The following is a 10,450-nucleotide window of genomic DNA, read 5'->3' on the forward strand; positions in this document are numbered from 1 at the left end:
TGAGTGGATCCAATTAAGTTGAATTACCGTTGCTGTCCTCTACAGTCCGAGTGCCAGGAAGCTCACGTCCGGTTCTCGCTCGCTACCAACTTAGAATTTTGGGGGAGAATTGCATCCCTTGTCTGCTTGAAGAAAACTCTGTCTGGAGTCTGCAAAGCTTAGCTTTTCTGATAGGTTTCTAAATGAATTCCCACCTACAAATAATTTGCTGCATGGCATATTAGCAAGGTGGCAATATATCCTGATGGAATCAATTATTTTCCTTACATAAATCATACTGTTACATATTAATACTGTACGCAAAAGATATTGTTTAAAGTTTCACTAAATGTAGGCGTTCCATGTGTTAAACATTTATCCCCATATTGAGCTACACAAGCATTTATCTGAAATTAAATTGACAGAAGGCAGCACTTCTTTAATACTGAACAATCATTTTGTGAACAAGGATATCACGCCCAGGATTTGCTGATATGCAAATAATGGATCATTAAAATAACAAAGCAGTAGATTACAGCGCATTATCTGGTTAGATATATAAACCTCACATTTCAAATCCTAGCGTCCATGTCCTCAAAGCAGCCCTTTGGGTCAAAATTCAAAATGGGAAAGGTAGCTCTCGGTAGTCATTGTCAAATTTAGCAGCTATTCTGTCTTATTAGAGCTTTATCTGTTTCTTTAGATTTATCAAACTGACCTTCCTCTCCTCACTGCAGATCATTTTTTACGAGACAAGAACTTCAGGGCCAGTGCTATGAGTGCAGGCACTGACTGTTCAGATCTGCACTCATCTTCAGCCGGTGTAACCTCTGTCCGGTGTGAGAGTGGCAGCTGGGTGCTTTACGAGAAAGCAAATTACACTGGATATCAGTACATTTTGACCAGGGGGAGAATATCCAGATTACAGCACTGGAATGGATACAATGCAACTATTAAATCATGCCGTCTCATTCGCCATGTAAGTACTCGTTTAAGTGGAACAAAATAGTGGCAACAATTTTCAGGAAGCCCACTCACTAATGTTTTAAATGCTCTTTTTAAACTCATATCCCTGAGAAATTATTATAGACCTGCATACAATCATTTTATTTTACTAAATGTACATGAGACTAATGTCCATTAGTAAGATTATAATTGAACAAACGAGACTAAAGGCGGGTTTCTCTCGTCATCTCGCCAGCAACTGGAGAATTCCACCCAAGGTGAATGACTTCTCCATTATCCGCATCTCGCCTATGGCATTCTTCAGTGGACGGGTCAGAAGAATCAGCCCAAACAGTTTTTCTAACCAGTAAGTCACCATAGTCCCAGATGACCATAGACTGTTTCCCCCTTGAGGGTGGAGCGGATTGGTGGTGAATTTAACCAGACGATCACCACACCTCAAGCAGAGACAAGGTTGAGAAAGCGAAGGGATTCATAGAACAACCTCAGCGAGGGAAGCATGGTGGCTAAGTGGGTTAGCAATGTGGCCTCACGGCACCGAGGGCCCAGGTTAGATCCAGCTCTGGGTCACTGTCTGTGTTGAGTTTATATATTCCCCCGTGTTTGCAGTGTGTCTTTCCCCCACAACCCAAAATGTGCAAGCTAGGTGAATTGGCCACGCTAATTGCCCCTTAATTGGAAGAAATGAATTGGGGGACTTTAAATTTATAAAAAATAAATAAATAACCCTCAGCAGACACAGGAATTGAACCTGTGGCCATAGGTCTTATCAGGTATCACAAACCAGCTGTCCAGCCAACTGAGCTTAAACCAGCAAATATTCCCACAAACTACCAACGAGTGGTTGGAATGTGAAACTTGTCACCACCGGGGACAGTTTTTTTAAAATTTAGATTAGCCAATTATTTTTTCCAATTAAGGGGCAATTTAGCGTGGCCAATCCACCTACTCTGCACATTTTTGGGTTGTGGGGGCGAAACCCACGCAGACACGGGAGAACGTGCAAACCCACATGGACAGTGACCCAGAGCCGGGATCGAACCTGGGACCTCAGCGCCGTGAGGCGGTTGTGCTAACCACTAGGCCACCGTGCTGCCCTGCCACCGGGACAGTTGAAATGAAAAGCACAGATGAATTCAAGGGAAAGCTAGATGGACAGATGATGGAGGAAGGAGTTTAAGGTAATGCTGATCGTGTGAGATGAAAGGGAATGGATTGAGGCTCCTGTGGAGCAGAAATAGCAGCACAGATCATTTGGGACAGGCCTGTTTCTGTGCTGCAAATTCTATGTATTTTAAAAATATTTGCATTGAAATGTACACCGTTGAGACAGTGGTGGTCGGGTTAACCTTCCACATCAGGCGTACAATGTCACTACCAGCACAGTCAGGCAAGGATTTTCAAACTGCCAGTGGTGGGAATCACGTCGGGCAGGGGGGAACATTTGCCTGCTCTGCAAATGTTTCTGTCCCACCTGCGACTATGCCCACAGCTGGGATACAGGAAAGTCCTCCCCACAGGTTTGGAAATGCCTGGAACTGATGCCAAAATCCCTTTCTCTAACCCACTGGGCTGACTTGCCGATTGAGTAACTGCTTCTATTAGAAAGCCCAAGTGAACGGCTGGGAAATTTCTGCCTGGAAGAAAAGTCTTTCCAACATCAGGTTGAAGTCGAATGAGGGGCATTCCACTGGGAGCTTTGTTCTACACCCATCTGGATTTTGCATTGCTTGTTGTTGATCCTGTGTGACAAAGGCACAAACATTAAATTTCTATCACTGATTGCATTCAACATGAACAATGCAAACAGCGGGCAGCACGGTAGCACAGTGGTTAGCACTGTTTGCTTCACAGCTCCAGGATCCCAGTTCAATTCCTGGCTTGAGTCACTGTCCTGTGGCAGTGTTTACACATTCTCCCTGGTGTCTTCATGGTTTCCGCGGGGTGCTACGATTTCTCCCAAAAGACGTACTGTTAGGTGAATTGGATTTCAAAAGTTCTCCCTCAATGTATCCAAACAGACGCCGTAATGTGGCGATAGAGGATTTTCACAGTAACTTCATTGCAGTGTTATTGTAAGCCTACTTGTGACACTAATAAATATTATTTTAAAGTAGTGATTAGTTTCACTGCCTCTATCTGGACTATTCTCCAGCTTCCAGACAGTGGTCTTTCTATCGGGGGCTCTCATGCAGAAGTCTTTCTAATGGAGGACTCCCAGGCAGGGGGCTCCCAGGCAGGGGTCTCTCTAATGGGGGGGCTCCCAGGAAGGGGTCTCCTCTAATAGGGGGCTCCCAGGCAGGGGTCTCTCTAATGGGGGCTCCCGGGCAGGAGTCTCTCTAATCAGTGGGCTCTCAGGCAGGGTTCTCTCTAAATGGGGGGGGGCTCCCAGGCAGGGGTCTCTCTAATGGGGGGGCTCCCAGGCAGGGGTCTCTCTAATCAGGGGCTCTCAGGCAGAAGTCTTTCCTAATGGAGGACCCCAGGCAGGGGGCTCCCAGGCAGGAGTCTCTCTAATCAGGGGGCTTCAGGCGGTTCTCTCGAATGGAGGGCTCCCTGGTTAGCATCTCTCTAACGGGGGCTCCCAGGCAGGCGTCTCTCTGATGGGATTTCCCAGGCAGGGTCCCTCTAATGGGATTTCCCAGGCAGGGGCCTCTCCTAATCGGGGGCTCCAGGCAGGAGTCTCTCTAATGGGCTTTCCCAGGGAGGTTCCCCTCTAATGGGATTTCCAGGCAGGGGTCTCTCTAAGGGGGCTCCGAAGCAGGGTCTCTCTAATGGTGGGCTCTCAGGCCAGGGGTCTCTCTAATGGGGGGGCTCCCGGGCAGGTGGTCCTCTAATGGTGGGCTCTCAGGCAGGTCTCTCTAATCAGGGGCTCTCAGGCAGAAGTCTTTCTAATGGGGGGGGCTCCCGGGCAGGGGGCTCTCAGGCAGGGGGTCTCTCTAATGGGGGCTCCCAGGCAGGAGTCTTCTCTAAGGGATTCCCAGGGGGGAGGTCTCCTCTAATGGGGGCTCCGAAGCATGGGTCTCTCTAATGGTGGGCTCTCAGGCAGGGGTCTCTCTAATGGGAGCTCACACGCAGGGGTCTCTCTAAATGGTGGCTCCCAGACAGGGGTCTTTCCTAATGGGGGGCTCCCAGGCAGGGGTCTCTATAATGGGGGGCTCCCCGGCAGGGGTCGCTCTAATGGGGGGCTCCCAGGCAGGGGTCTCTCTATGGGGGCTCCCAGGCAGTGTCTCTCTAATGGGGGGCTCCCAGACAGTGTCTTCCTAATGGGGGGCTCCCAGGCAGGGGTCTCTATAATGGGGGGCTCCCAGGCAGGGGTCTCTATAATGGGGGTCTCCCAGGCAGGCGTCTCTCTGATGGGGGGCTCTCAGGCAGGGTCCCTCTAATGGGGGCTCTCAGGCAGGGGTCTCTCTAATGGGGGGCTCCCAGGCAGGGGTCTCTCTAATGGGGGGGGCTCCCAGGCAGGGGTCTCTCTAATCAGGGCTCTCAGGCAGGGTTCTCTCGAATGGAGGGCTCCCTGGTAGGCATCTCTCTAATCGGGGGCTCCCAGCAGGCGTCTCTCTGATGGAGGCTTCCAGGCAGGGTCCCTTTAATGGGATTCCCAGGCATGGGTCTCTCTAATGGGGGGGCTCTCAAGCAGGGGTCTCTCTAATGGGATTTCCCAGGCAGGATCCCTCTAATGGGATTTTCCAGGCAGGATCCCTCTAATGGGATTTTCCAGGCAGGGGCCCTCTCTAATGGGGGGCTCTCAGGCAGGGGTCTCTCTACTGGGGGGCTCCCAGGCATGGGTCCTCTCTAATGGGGGGGGGTTCCCAGGCAGGGTCTCTCGAATGGGGGGCTCCCATGCATGGGTCTCTCTAATGGGGGGCGCTCCCAGACAGGGGTCCTCTCTAATGGGAGCTCACACGCAGGGGTCTCTCTAATGGGGGCTCCCATGCATGGGTTCTCTCTAATGGGGGGCGCCTCCAGACAGGGGTCTCTCTAATGGGAGCTCACACGCAGGGGTCGCTCTAATGGGGGGGCTCCCAGGCAGGGGTCTCTGTAATGGGGGGCTCTCAGGCAGGGGTCTCTCTAATGGGGGGCTCCCAGGCAGGGGTCTCTTTAATGGGAGGCTCCCAGACAGGAGTCTCTAATGGGGTGCTCTCAGGCAGGGGTCTCTCTAATGGGGGCTCTCAGGCAGTGGTCTCTCTAATGGGGGGCTCCCAGGCATGGGATCCTCTAATGGGGGCTCTCAGGCAGGGATCTCTCTAATAGGGGGCTCACAAGCAGGGGTCTCTCTGATGGGGGGCTTCCAGGCAGAGGTATCTCTAATGGGATTTCCCAGGCAGGGGTCTCTCTAATGGGGGCTCTCAGGCAGGGGTCTCTCTAATGGGGGCTCCCAGGCATAGAACATAGAACAGTACATAGAACAGTACAGCACAGAACAGGCCCTTCGGCCCTCGATGTTGTGCCGAACAATGATCACCCTACTTAAAGCCACGTAACCCGTATACCCGTAACCCAACAATCCCCCATTAACCTTACACTACGTGGCAATTTAGCATGGGCCAATCCACCTAAACCCGCACATCTTTGGACTGCGGGGAGGAAACCGAAGCACCCGGAGGAAACCCACGCACACACGGGGGAGGACGTGCAGACTCCACACAGACAGTGACCCAGCCGGGAATCGAACCTGGGACCCTGGAGCTGTGAAGCATTGATGCTAACCACCATGCTACCGTGAGGCCCCAATGGGTCTCATCTAATGGGGGGCTCCCAGGCATGGGTCTCTCTAATGGGGGGCTCCCGGGCAGAGGTATCGCTAATGGGATTTCCCAGTCAGGGGTCTCTGTAATGGGGGGGCTCTCAGGCAGGATCCCTCTAATGGGATTTACCAGGCAGGGATCTCTCTAATGGGGGGGGGTTCCCAAGCAGGGGTCTCTCTAATGGGGGGCTCCCAGACAGGGGTCTCTCGAATGGGGGCTCCCAGTCAGGGGTCTCTCTATGGGGGGTTCCCAGACAGGGGTCTCTCTAATGGGGGCTCACACGCAGGGGTCTCTCTAATGGGGGGTTCCCAGGCAGGGGTCTTCCTAATGGGGGGCTCCCAGGCAGGGGTCTCTGTAATGGGGGCTCCCAGGCAGTGTCTCTCTAATGGGGGGCTCCCAGACAGGGGTCTTCCTAATGGGGGGCTCCCAGGCAGGGGTCTCTATAATGGGGGGCTCCCAGGCAGGGGTCGCGTCTAATGGGGGGCTCCCAGGCAGGGTGTCTCTAATGGGGCTCCCAGGCAGTGTCTCTCTAATGGGGGGCTCCCAGACAGGGGTCTTCCTAATGGGGGGCTCCCAGGCAGGGGTCTCTATAATGGGGGGCTCCCCGGCAGGGGTCGCTCTAATGGGGGGGCTCCCAGGCAGGGGTCTCTCTAATGGGGGGGCTCCCAGGCAGGGGTCTCTCTAATGGGGGCTCCCAGACAGGGGTCCGCTCTAATGGGGCTCCCAGGCAGGGGTCGCTCTAATGGGGGGCTCCCAGGCAGGGGTCTCTCTAATGGGGGCTCCCAGGCAGTGTCTCTCTAATGGGGGCTCCCAGACAGGGGTCTTCCTAATGGGGGGCTCCCAGGCAGGGGTCTCTATAATGGGGGGCTCCCAGGCAGGGGTAGCTCTAATGGTGGGCTCCCAGGCAGGGGTCTCTCTAATGGGGGCTCCCAGACAGGAGTCTCTCTAATGGGAGCTCCCAGGCAGGGGTCTCTCTAATGGGGGGGCTCCCAGACAGGGGTCTCTCTAATGGGGGCTCCCAGGCAGGGGTCTCTCTAATGGGGGGCTCCCAGACAGGGGTCTCTGTAGGTGCTATGTCTTTTCGTCCGACGTCATTTCGTCCAACGACACTTCGTCCACGTCTTTTCGTCCAACGTCTTTTTGTCCGCCCGTCTTTTGGTCCAACGTCATTTTGTCCGTGATTTTTTTCGTCAAAGATTTTTGTGACTTTTTACGTGTTTTTGCTGGATGATTTTTTTGTCAAAGACTTTTGTAACTTGACTTTAGTAACTTGCTTAGTAGCACCACTCCACTTTAACTTTTGTACATGGAAATCTTCTCTAATGCACATAATATACAATAAAGGATCTTTATTACCGGCCTCTTTCCTTTAACGAGCCTCGTTAAAGGATAGTTATTATCGTTCTCCTCGTAAAAGGATAGTTATTATCGTTCTCAGTCCCCTTTAACGAGCCTCGTTAAAGGATCCCACAGCGAAAATTGATTTCTTGAGGAATGTTGCTCACAATTTACATCAATTTTAAGTATTTCGGGAATTCATCAGTAGTAAACTTTTAGATCTTTTTAACTGCATTTTAGATTTTTAACTTTTCAACTGCATTTTTAAGCTTGTATTTACTTGAATTTCATCAATTACTTGCATTTTAGCAATTAAATTCACTTGCTGTATTGTCGCCTGCTTTCTATCAATTAAATGCTTTTATACGGAGTTGATTTGCAATTGGTTAATTGGACGAAGTGACGTTGGACCAAACGACGGGCGGACAAAAAGACGTTGGACGAAAAGACGTGGACGAAGTGTCGTTGGACGAAATGACGTCGGACGAAAAGACGCGACAACGGTCTCTGTAATGGGGGGCTCTCAGGCAGGGGTCTCTCTAATGGGATTTCCCAGGCAGGATCCCTCTAATGGGATTTACCAGGCAGGGATCTCTCTAATGGGGGGGGGGGGTTCCCAAGCAGGGGTCTCTCTAATGGGGGGCTCCCAGACAGGGTTCTCTCGAATGGGGGCTCCCAGTCAGGGGTCTCTCTATGGGGGGTTCCCAGACAGGGGTCTCTCTAATGGGGGCTCACACGCAGGGGTCTCTCTAATGGGGGGCTTTCAGGCAGTGTCTCTCTAATGGGGGGCTCCCAGACAGGGGTCTTCCTAATGGGGGGGCTCCCAGGCAGGGGTCTCTGTAATGGGGGCTCCCAGGCAGTGTCTCTCTAATGGAGGGCTCCCAGACAGGGGTCTTCCTAATGGGGGGCTCACAGGCAGGGGTCTCTATAATGGGGGGCTCCCAGGCAGGGGTCGCTCTAATGGGGGGCTCCCAGGCAGGGGTGTCTCTAATGGGGGCTCCCAGGCAGTGTCTCTCTAATGGGGGGCTCCCAGACAGGGGTCTTCCTAATGGGGGGGCTCCCAGGCAGGGGTCTCTCTAATGGGGGCTCCCAGGCAGGGGTCTCTCTAATGGGGGGCTCCCAGGCAGGGGTCTCTCTAATGGGGGCTCCTAGGCAGGGGACTCTGTAATGGGGGGGGTTCCCAGGCAGGGGTCTCTCTAATGGGGGCTCCCAGGCAGTGTCTCTCTAATGGGGGCTCCCAGGCAGGGGTCTCTCTAATCGGGGCTCCTAGGCAGGGGACTCTGTAATGGGGGGGTTCCCAGGCAGGGGTCTCTCTAATGGGGGCTCCCAGGCAGGGGTCTCTCTAATGGGGGGCTCCCAGGCAGGGGTCTCTCTAATGCGGCATAGAAATCATGTCAGAAAATCATTCATTTTGCCCTTTATATTTTCTACGCATAAAATGAGAGTGGAGATAAATGGTGACTTTGCACGATAAAAATTGGCGATAACAAATCGACCAACCAGTTCCCTACCAATTTGCAAGTGCATTGAAGTCAATAAAAGTAAACAGATATGTAAAAGAGGGTTCTTGATTCATTATTACATGTTTTAGATGATTTCACATCGTCAAAATTTTCCCAAAGAACTTTTATTAATTTTGACTGTCGTCTGAATATGAGGACTGGTTAACATTTAGAATTTGTGATAGATTTTATACAATTACATTTTATAAATTCCAGGACACAAAATAAAATAGCCAATGAAGAAAATGTGCAGTTATAGAATGGGTGGTAGTGAGTCAGTTTAACATCTCTCCCAATGTTCTTTGAAGTCAATACAAAATTGAGACACATTGAAAATGTGTTGTTAATTCATTGGGCAGCATTTTCCACCTGCGGATGATGGTGGGATCTTCCAGTCGGAGGGTGCAAACAAAGGAAAACCCCATTGACAGAGGGGGGCTGGAAGATCCCACGGCCGATGGCAGGTAGCCTCTGCATAAACACATCATGGAGGTGGGGAAAATCCGGCCCACTATCGCACAATTATATTATTGTACTTAACCAGCTTTACAACTGTCTCAAGTCACACAGTAGAAATTGTATTTCAGTTGTTTTTGCCCAGAAGAAATTTTTTAAAATATATATTTTGTTCTCCTTTTTCACATTTTCTCCCAAATTTATACCCACAAACAATAAACAATAAGCAGTAACGAATATAATGTCAATCCCCATATCAACAATCCCCATTCCAACACGGCTGGTCCGACACCCCGAATATGGCCTCCCGAGGGCCCGGATCCAGTTTCACATGCACCACTTTAGAGATTACCCTATAAACCTCCTTCCAGTAATCATCCAGCTTCGGACAGAGCCAAAACATATGGACGTGATTCGGCCCCCCCCCCCCCCCCCCCCACCCCTGTAACGTTCACACACATCTTCTGCCTCCTCCAGGAGCCAGCTCATCCCCGCCCTCGTGAGGTGTGCTCTGTATACCACCTTCAGCTGTATCAGCCCCAACCTCGCGCACGAGGTGGAGGCATTCACTCTCCAGAGCACCTCACACCAGAACCCCTCCTCCATATCCTCTCCCAACTCGTCCTCTCACCTTGCTTTGATCCCTTCCAGTGGTGCCTTCTCCTCTTCCAAAATAGCCCCGTAAACTGCCGACACTACCCCCTTCTTGCCTAGAAGCAATAAAGCAGCTTTTTGATTCCTTACAATATTAGCACATTATTAATTATAATTTGCTGTATTTTAATACTGCAGGCTACTGGCGGTTCATACAAAATTAGAATCTACGAAAGGGCAGAGTTTGGTGGACAAGTGGTGGAACTGACCGAGGATTGCCCATCTGTTCATGATCGTCTTCCTTCCCGTGAACTGCAATCCTGCCGAGTGTTGGAAGGTGCTTGGGCCTTCTATGAGCACCCTAACTACAGAGGAAGGCAATACCTGCTTGAGAGGGGAGAATACAAGGCACTACAGTGACTGGGGTGCAACCTTTCCCACTGTGGGATCTTGCCGCCGCATTGTGGAGTTCTAGGACGTCATGGCTTGCGGCCCTTCGTTCCCCTTAAGATTGTATTTTAAAATCAAATAAAGTTTGAGAAGCAGCACATTTGATTCCTGAATCTTTCTCAGTGATAGATTACAGAGGTGTGTGTTTTTGACTGGCGCGAGAGGCCGAAGGACCTTTCCTATTATAGAGTTGTAGACTCTACAATAATAATCGCTCGTTGTCACAAGTAGGCTTCAATCAAGTTACTGTAAAAAGCCCCTAGTCGCCACATTCCGGCACCTGTTTGGGGAGGCCGGGACAGGAATTTGTGGCTGGGACTGTGACTGGCATTGTTCTGCATTACAAGACAGCTGTTTAGCCCACAGTGCAAAACCAGCCCCTATGATTATAATTATGGGTGTGATTCAACCTAAAAATTT

General features: G+C 51.1%; 1 long non-coding RNA gene across 1 annotated transcript; it reads left to right on the forward strand.

The window, feature by feature from the left end:
- The first annotated feature begins 771 nt into the window (after window positions 1-771).
- LOC119962428 lies at window positions 772-10,128 on the forward strand. Its single transcript, XR_005459870.1, has 2 exons — window positions 772-958; window positions 9,779-10,128. It is a non-coding gene; the product is annotated as an uncharacterized LOC119962428 (long non-coding RNA).
- The last annotated feature ends 322 nt before the right edge of the window (window positions 10,129-10,450 follow it).

Source organism: Scyliorhinus canicula, chromosome 2, assembly GCF_902713615.1.
Source record: "Scyliorhinus canicula chromosome 2, sScyCan1.1, whole genome shotgun sequence".
Lineage (NCBI taxonomy): Eukaryota > Metazoa > Chordata > Chondrichthyes > Carcharhiniformes > Scyliorhinidae > Scyliorhinus > Scyliorhinus canicula.